Raw genomic sequence first — 9,909 nt, forward strand, 5'->3', positions numbered from 1 at the left:
ATATATACATCAATTAACCCATCATAATAAGATAACTTTCTTACCTTTGATGACACATAGTGGAGTGACTTTGTCATAATATTGCATCGTAATGTAGAAGGTTCATGTAAGTGATTCTTCCAATGCTCTAATTCCTTGTCTGAATTAGAACTTTAGGAACTTTCCATGTCCCATGCAATCTGCCCATCTGCCGTTGGATTGATCCAATCCTATTCTCACACTGTTATATTGTAGATTTAATCCATCACATCATCACTTTCCACATAATCTCGGACGGTTCAGTATAGCGTGCCCCTTCTATAGGATCCAGTGGCACTATAACCGTAAGAAAATTTCTTTCAAACGACAATGTCCTCTTGTTCAGATTAATGACCCCATTCATGTCAATAGCCCAGTCGATTCATAGGAGCGCGGTGTAGGGATTACTGTCATTGATAATTTCTGTAACTTCAAAGTCCACTATTGCACTCGCACCATCAATATCAACCGTTACTCCATGTAAGCATCCCATGGGGGTGATTTTCTGCTGATTCGCCATCCTGAGCTGATTCAGAGACCACTGTAGTGCAAGTCTCCCCATCCTTTCCCATATTTGTTTTGGTAGAACATTCGCATCGGACCCCAAATCCAAAATGAGCTGGTCCATTTCATAATCACCTATTTGCGTTGCTATCCACATCTCTTGCCCTATTCACACCTTATTCTTACCAATTTTTCTAACAGTGCGCTGCTCCGAAGGAGTCTTTCCCTTATTGATGCACTTTTCTATTAGGTCGTGCAATCCTTCCACAACCTTCTTGTTGTGCAGTAGCTTTATGAAGGCCTCCAAACAGGTAGTTAGTACACAACGATCAACCTCTTATGTCACACTGGTTTTTTGCGTCTCATCCTGGCTTCCTAAGGTGGAGTCCTGAGCGAAGCTCTTCTTGGCTTCCATGAATGTTTACTTAGCATGATTAAGGAAAAAGTTAGCTTCTTTCTCCGGAGCTTTGTAGACCCATCCATCATCTTCAGGCTGCTTATCCTTATCTGTGCTAGTTGTAAAACCTCTTGGTAGTACAATATTAATGCTATAATCCTCCTCACATGGCTGAGCCCTCCTCATTTGTAAATTCTGCCTAGGCTATTGGGGTTGTGTTTTCTTCTCTTGCATTTTAGCTATTAACATCGGACATTCTTCTATGGCATGGTCAAACTATCTACAGCATTGACACGAGGGATGTGTAGAATTTGGGTGATCTCGTGCAAATTGCCCCGGCTGTCCACAGTTGTAGCACTCAATCGTTGAATAATTTTTCTCGGCCTTTGATAACTTCCTACTTGTGAAGGCTATAGGATGGTCCATTTCTCCTTCGCTTGCCAGTTTTAGCACTGCACCCAGCACAATACAAGAAGCATCTGCATGTACTTGAAACTCCTTTTTCCAACTGGGAAATACCAACATTGGCGTAGTTACCATCTTTTCTTTTAACACATCTAAGCTACGCTGACATTCTTCATCCCAACAAAATTTCGCATCCGTTTTAGCAGTTTTTCCATGGGTGCGGTAATTTGAGCATAAGCTTTGATGAATTTTCTATAGTATCTAGTGTATCCGAGTGTCACACGTAGCTACTTGATGTTCCTAGGGGCCTCCAATTTCACAATCACTACAATCTTTGTAGGGTCCACCATCAATCCTTGCTTGCACACAACATCACCCAGCAAGATCCGAAAAGGAACACAAAATATGCATTTTTTCAAATTCAACGCTATTTGGTATCTTAGACATGTATCCAACATAAGGCGCAGACTTGATACATGGCGTTTCACCAAGCCAAACACCATCTAGTCATCAAAGTACACTTCCAGGAACTTATGAATGAATTATTTAAATGTCATTATGACTACATGGGAAAATATTGTAGGTGTGTTCTTCAATCCAAATGACATAACGGTGTACTAAAAGAAACCCCACTCTATCGCGAAGGTGATTTTTCTTCTATCCTCTGGGGCAATCTTAATTTGATGATACTTGGAAAACCCATTAGTAAAGGAATATGCCTCCTGCCCTTCGACATTGTCTAACACTTCATCTATAAATGACATCGAAAATGGATCATGGATGCATGCATCATTAAGCTTCCACAAATTGACACAAATCCTTATTTCTCCCTTTTGTTTCTTCTCTTGGACCATCATCGGGCTTACCTAATCAAACTCTTCAACAAGTTCTATGATGCCTACCTCCAGCATTTTATCCAACTCTTGGAAAATCTTTTGCTTATACTAAGGATTAAGTTGATAAGGCCTCTATTTAATAGGCTTCACGTCCAGCTTCAATGTGATTTTCATGATGCCCAAATCACCAAGTATGCCCTTTAAACCAAAAACTTAGTGGGGAAGATATCCTAGTATTCGCGAAGTAATTCAACACCTTTTTCTATTGTAGCATCATCCCAGTAGTCTCGAATCTTTGCGAAGTTTGGTTCTTCTTCATTGCCAATGTTTACTTGCCTTGTTTTAAAGGTGCAGAGATGTGTGGGTTCTCTACTTGCAGGCCTTCGACTTCGTGATGCCCTTTTTTCTTCGGAATATTGATATTCATTAGGTATTCTTCCTCCTCTTCAATGATCAAATTATAACATTCCAAGGCATGGTGCAGCTAGGTGCTCCAGTCCAGTTGGGTCCATTCCATTGGTTCCTTCGGTGTCCTGAAGATAATTGCTTTAATTTCTTGAAGTGCTTCCTCGATGCTTGTGGAGCCATCTTCAAAGTTGAAAGTCAATAAAAACCTTCCTTCAATACATCCCATTCCACAGTGCCATGGTAGAGCTCCGTTTCAAGATACCAGTTCATGGGGATTGTATCCAAGGTATGAAAAATTATATGTACCCATTCTGTCTGCGGTTATGTTCCACACGCCTTATTCCACTTTTCCAAGTGATCACACAGATCATCCCTTCCATTGTACTTCTTAGTCATTCTAGTATTAGCATGCCCAAATCGCAACTTCATCATTCTTCTGTAATATCACTATCCAACGAAACTATCCTTATGAGTAACCCACCATTGTGCAAGCGTAGCATGCAATTCCAACTCCAAGACTTCAAAGTGGTGGTCCTTAGGGATTTCACACTCAAATTCATATAAAAACATATCTACGTCAATTAACCCATCATAATAAGATAACTTTCTTACCTATGATGACACATATCGTAGTGACTTCGCCATCATATTGCATCGTAATGTAGAAGGTTCATGTAAGTGATTCTTCCAATGCTCTAATTCCTTGTCTGAATTAGAACTTTAGGAACTTTCCAGGTCCCATGCAATCTGCACATCAGCCGTTGGATTGATCCAATCCTATTCTCACACTGTTATATTGTAGATTTAATCCATCACATCATCACTTTCCACATAATCTCGGATGGTTCAGTATATCGTGCCCCTAATATAGGATCCAGTGGCACTATAACCGTAAGAAACTTTCTTTCAAACGACATTGTCCTCTTCTTCAGATTAATGACCCCATTCATGTCAATAGCCCAGTCGATTCCTAGGAGCACGGTGTAGGGATTACTGTCATTGATAATTTCTGTAACTTCAAAGTCCACTATTGCACTCGCACCATCAATATCAACCGTTACTCCATGTAAGCATCCCATGGGGGTGATTTTCTGCTGATTCGCCATCCTAAGATGATTCAGATACCACTGTAGTGCAAGTCTCCCCATCCTTTCCCATATTTGTTTTGGTAGAACATTTTCATCGGACCCCAAATCCAAAATGAGGTTGTCCATTTCATAATCACCTATTTGCGTTGTTAGCCACATCTCTTGCCCTGTTCACACCTTATTCTTACCGATTTTTCTAATAGTGCGCTGCTCCAAAGGAGTCTTTTCCTTATTGATGCACTTTTCTATTAGGTCGTGCAATCGTTCCACAACCTTCCTGTTGTGTAGTAGCTTTATGAAGGCCTCCAAAAAGGTAGTTAGTACACAACTATCAACCTCTTATGTCACACTGGTTTCTTGCGTCTCATCCTGGCTTCCTAAGGTGGAGTCCTGAGCGAAGCTCTTCTTGGCTTCCATGAATGTTTACTTAGCATGATTAAGGAAAAAGTTAGCTTCTTTCTCCGGAGCTTTGTAGACCCATCCATCGTCTTCAGGCTGCTTATCCTTATCTGTGCCAGTTGTCAAACCTCTTGGTATTACAATATTAATGCTATAATCCTCCTCACATGGCTGAGCCCTCCTCATTTGTAAATTCTGCCTAGGCTATTGGGGCTGCGTTTTCTTCTCTTGCATTTTAGCTATTAACATCTGACATTCTTCTATGGCATGGTCAAACTATCTACAGTATTGACACGAAGGGTGTGTAGAATTTGGGTGATCTCGTGCAAAGTGCCCCGACTGTCCACAGTTGTAGCAGTCAATCGTTGAATAATTTTTCTCGGCCTTTGATAACTTCCTACTTGTGAAGGCTATAGGATGGTCCATTTCTCCTTCGCTTTCCAATTTTAGCACTGCACCCAGCACAATACAAGAAGCATCCACATGTACTTGAAACTCCTTTTTCCAACTGGGAAATACCAACATTGGCGCAGTTACCATCTTTTCTTTTAACACATCTAAGCTACGTTGACATTCTTCATCCCAACAAAATTTCACATCCGTTTTAGCAGTTTTTCCATGGGTGCAGTAATTTGAGCATAATATTTGCTGAATTTTCTATAGTATCTCGTGTATCCGAGTGTCACACGCAACTACTTGATGTTCCTAGGGGCCTCCAATTTCGCAATCACTACAATCTTTGTAGGGTCCACCATCAATCCTTGCTTGCACACAACATCACCCAACAAGATCCGAAAAGGAACACAGAATATGCATTTTTTCAAATTCAACGCTATTTGGTATCTTTGACATGTATCCAACATAAGGCGCAGACTTGATACATGGCGTTTCACCAAGCCAAACACCGTCTAGTCATCAAAGTACACATCCAAGAACTTATGAATGAATTCTTTGAATGTCATTATGACTACATGGGAAAATATTGTAGGTGTGTTCTTCAATCGAAATGACATAACAATGTACTGAAAGAAACCCCACTCTATCGCGAAGGTGATTTTTCTTCTATCCTCTGGGGCAATCTTAATTTGATGATACATGGAAAACCCATCAGTAAAGGAATATGCCTCCTGCCCTTCGACATTGTCTAACACTTCATCTATAAATGACATAGGAAATGGATCGTGGATGAATGCATCATTAAGCTTCCACAAATCGACACAAATCCTTATTTCTCCCTTTTGTTTCTTCTCTTGGACAATCATCGGGCTCACCTAATCAAACTCTTCAACAAGTTCTATGATGCCTACCTCCAGCATTTTATCTGACTCTTGGCAAATCTTTTCCTTATACCAAGGATTAAGGTGATAAGGCCTCTATTTAATAGGCTTCACTTACAGCTTCAATGTGATTTTCATGATGCCCAAATCGCCAGGTATGCCCTTTAAATCAAAAATTTAGTGGGGAAGATATCCCAGTATTCGCGAAGTAATTCAACAACTTTTTCTACTGTAGCATCATCCCAGTAGTCTCAAATCTTTGCGAAGTTTGGTTCTTCTTCAATGCTAATGTTTACTTGCCTTGTCTTAAAGGTGCAGAGATGTGTGGGTTCTCTACTTGCAGGCCTTCGACTTTGTGATGCCCTTTTTTCTTCGGAATATTGATATTCATTAGGTATTCTTCCTCCTCTTCAATGATCACATTATAACATTCCAAGGCATGGTGCAGCTAGGTGCTCCAGTCCAGTTGGGTCCATTCCATTGGTTCCTTCGGTGTCCTGAGATAATTGCTTTAATTTCTTGAAATGCTTCCTCGATGCTTGCGGAGCCATCTTCAAAGTTGAAAGTCAATAAGGAACCTTCCTTCAATACATCCCATTCCACAGTGCCATGGCAGAGCTCCGTTTCAAGATACCAGTTCATGGGGATTGTATCCAAGGTATGAAAAAATATATGTACCCATTCTGTCTACGGTTATGTTCCACACGCCTTATTCCACTTTGTCAATTGATTGCACAGATCATCCCTTCCATTGTACTTCTTAGTCATTCTAGTATTAGCATGCCCAAATCGCAACTTCATCATTCTTATGTAATATCACCATCCAACGAAACTATCCTTATGAGTAACCCACCATTGTGCAAGCGTAGCATGCAATGCCAACTCCAAGACTTCAAAGTGGTGGTCCTTATGGATTTCACACTCAAATTCATATAAAAACATATCTACGTCAATTAACCCATCATAATAAGATAACTTTCTTACCTTTGATGACACATAGCGTAGTGACATTGTCATCATATTGCATCGTAATGTAGAAGGTTCATGTAAGTGATTATTCCAATGCTCTAATTCCTTGTCTAAATTAGAACATTAGGAACTTTCCAGGTCCCATGCAATCTGCCCATCTACCGTTGGATTGATCCAATCCTATTATCACACTGTTATATTGTAGATTTAATCCATCACATCATCACTTTCCACATAATCTCGGATGGTTTAGTATAGCGTGCCCCTTCTATAGGATCCAGTGGCACTATAACCGTAAGAAACTTTCTTTCAAACAACATTGTCCTCTTCTTCAGATAAATGACCCCATTCATGTCAATAGCCCAGTCGATTCATAGGAGCGCAGTGTAGGGATTACTGTCATTGATAATTTCTGTAACTTCAAAGTCCACTATTGCACTCGCACCATCAATATCAACCGTTACTCCATGTAAGCATCCCATGGGGGTGATTTTCTGCTGATTCGCCATCCTGAGATGATTCAGAGACCACTGTAGTGCAAGTCTCCCCATCCTTTCCCATATTTGTTTTGGTAGAACATTCGCATCGGACCCCAAATCCAAAATGAGCTGGTCCATTTCATAATCACCTATTTGCGTTGTTAGCCACATCTCTTGCCCTGTTCACACCTTATTATTACCAATTTTTCTAACAGTGCGCTGCTCCAAAGGAGTCTTTTCCTTATTGATGCACTTTTCTATTAGGCCGTGCAATCCTTCCACAACCTTCCTGTTGTGCAGTAGCTTTATGAAGGCCTCCAAAAAGGTAGTTAGTACACAACGATCAACCTCTTATGTCACACTAGTTTCTTGCGTCTCATCCTGGCTTCCTGAGGTGGAGTCCTGAGCGAAGCTTTTCTTGGCTTCCATGAATGTTTACTTAGCATGATTAAGGAAAAAGTTAGCTTCTTTCTCCAGAGCTTTGTAGACCCATCCATCGTCTTCAGGTTGCTTGTCCTTATCTATGCTAGTTGTCAAAACCTCTTCGTAGTACAATATTAATGCTATGATCCTCCTCACATGGCTGAGACCTCCGCATTTGTAAATTCTGCCTAGGCTATTGGGGCTACGTTTTCTTCTCTTGCATTTTAGATATTAACATTGGACATTCTTCTATGGCATGGTCAAACTATCTACAGTATTGACATGAAGGGTGTGTAGAATTTGGGTGATCTCGTGCAAAGTGCCCCTGCTGTCCACAGTTGTAGCACATAATTTGATTATGACCTCTACCAGGCCCTCCTCCTTGCCCTTGTCCTCGACCCTGAAAATCCTTGCGTTCTCCTTTGGTGTCTTGATCCGGAGGCCCAATTTCTTCTTGCATATGGTAAGTAGGGGTTATTTCCATCATCAGCTCATAGCTTTGACAATGGCGCTCATCGTGTTCCATAGATTTACAGAAGTTATAGAATAGGTGGTGAGGTGTCTAAATGAAATTTTGAAGCAAGTGGTAGTTATTCGTCACATGTTTCCTAGTGACTTGAAAAATGGTGCACCATAGTGCAGTTCCCATGCTTGGCCAAGTTGGGGCTTCTGGCTTCAGGGGGCTGACCCTCCTACTATAATATAATTTTCATACACAAGATAATGCTCTTTATCGTGCATGTGGCCCTTGCACTTCAAACACCAAAACTCTGTGTGCACTTCTGGCTTAGCCTCCCTTTCTTTCCTTAAGCTCTGTAATTCTATGTGCAGGCTCGCTAATTGCGAGTGAATCTGTTGTACCCCTAGGTTTGTATTATGAATAGGTGATGTGTGCAACCTCATCGTGATCTTCAAGGCTTGTTCCTGTGTTTCTATCTTCTGTTTTGATAGAGAAATTCTTAAATGGGGCAAAATTGATGCAATGAACCAGTCGTGATGTTGGCTATCTAAGATTTGCATGTTGGCCTATCTGATTTGACACTTCAACTTCTCATCAAAGTCCTAAGGTGTCTCATCGACTCTCATGAGGATCTCCTTAAATTCAATAACCAACTGCGCTTTAGATTTGGGCTTACTAAATTCCTTATTCAAAGTTTTCTGGGTCTCTGCTAATGATGCATGAGGATTATCAGCGCAATATTTAGTGTACCCAGTCAGCACACGATCCTGCAAGGCGGTAACCAACTGCACCTTATTTATATTATCATCGTTGATTTTTTGTGTTATCCATACAACATTCGCAACAAACCAGAAAATCACTTCCTATTCCCTTGAATATTGGCTTCTTCATTGCGTTCGCCATGTTGAATGGTGGCAGTGGAGGTGGAGGTGTGGGTGAAGGTGTATGTGGTGGAGGTGTATGTGGTGGAGGTGGAGGTGGAGTGGATGGAGGATGTGTTCTAGAAATACCCTAAGCTATTAGATGAACAATGCTTTGTGGTGTAGTCTGCATTGCTCCTTCGACATCACTTGAAGGAGGTCCAATCAATGGGCTATACTCTAGTCCCAATTCTTCACGATTTCTAAAGAATCTTCCACTTCCTGTAGCTCCGAACATTAAGATAATGGCATTACCAAGTTTTCACATAATATCATTTTAATACAAGTATTCAATGAACTTAAATACTTGCCTCATGGTCCTTTAAAGAATCTTCACTCTACTTTGCTATAGCTAACTGAGGTGTCAACTGCAAATTCTGTGACAAATCCTCCCAGAATTCGAGAAAGCCAATGATCAACAACCCATGCGATCTTACTTTCAGAGGGCTAATTGTTGCACAAATTTTGGAATCCACACTATAGGACTATGAAACTTCCACCTTCCTTGACTGTCTGTTAATTTATCTAACCACTCGTATAGTTCAATTGGGAAAGTGTAGAAGAAGATTTCATGTACTTTTGTATACATATATCTATTTAACCACACCTCCTTTGATAGGCATGGATTCCTATTTTCTTGAGTCGTGAACTCGTGAATTTTCTGATCTAACCTCTTTTTAATCTCTTTCTTAGTCAGATTCCAATGATGCAACATCACACATCTCTTTAAGCAGATATTGGTCCTAGAAATGGAACCATTTCTTGGCTTGGGGGGTCCTAACCTGGGTTTAGAGTTTGTTGGGCCAACCAACAAAACCTTACACTACTAGCCCTTCCGGCAACAACCTGCGTAGCACAGATTGCAGTCTCACCCGAAGCAGTATTTGGGGATTCATGAACCAAGTTTCTGCATCCATAGACTAATGTGATGTCTTTGAGTGCCTTAGATATGCCTTCACTCAGATCCATAGACTTCTATGGCTCTTTTCTATAACTAAGTTAAATTTTCCTTCATACCTTCACGAAGGTCCACGATCAGTCTTTTCGAACCTTAAACAACCAATTTACCTACTTTCGCGCATCAATAATCAATATTAGATCAGATTTCACATAGATATGCTTCATTCATTAGAAAACATAAGAGAAATTGTGTATAACTTCGCGGAAGTGGCTAAGAATTCATTTCATACATTATTAAGACAGATTCACTAAAGCCATGTAACATTAAATCATTATTTCATAAAACATATCATCAATATTGACAACATATAACATAATCAGATGGAATGGAAATGCATAGTAATTCTCCAAAAAAAGGATCTTTAT

This window comes from Pinus tabuliformis, chromosome J (assembly GCF_031772625.1).
Source record: "Pinus tabuliformis cultivar Carrire ecotype Pingquan chromosome J, CPIR1, whole genome shotgun sequence".
Taxonomy (NCBI): domain Eukaryota; kingdom Viridiplantae; phylum Streptophyta; class Pinopsida; order Pinales; family Pinaceae; genus Pinus; species Pinus tabuliformis.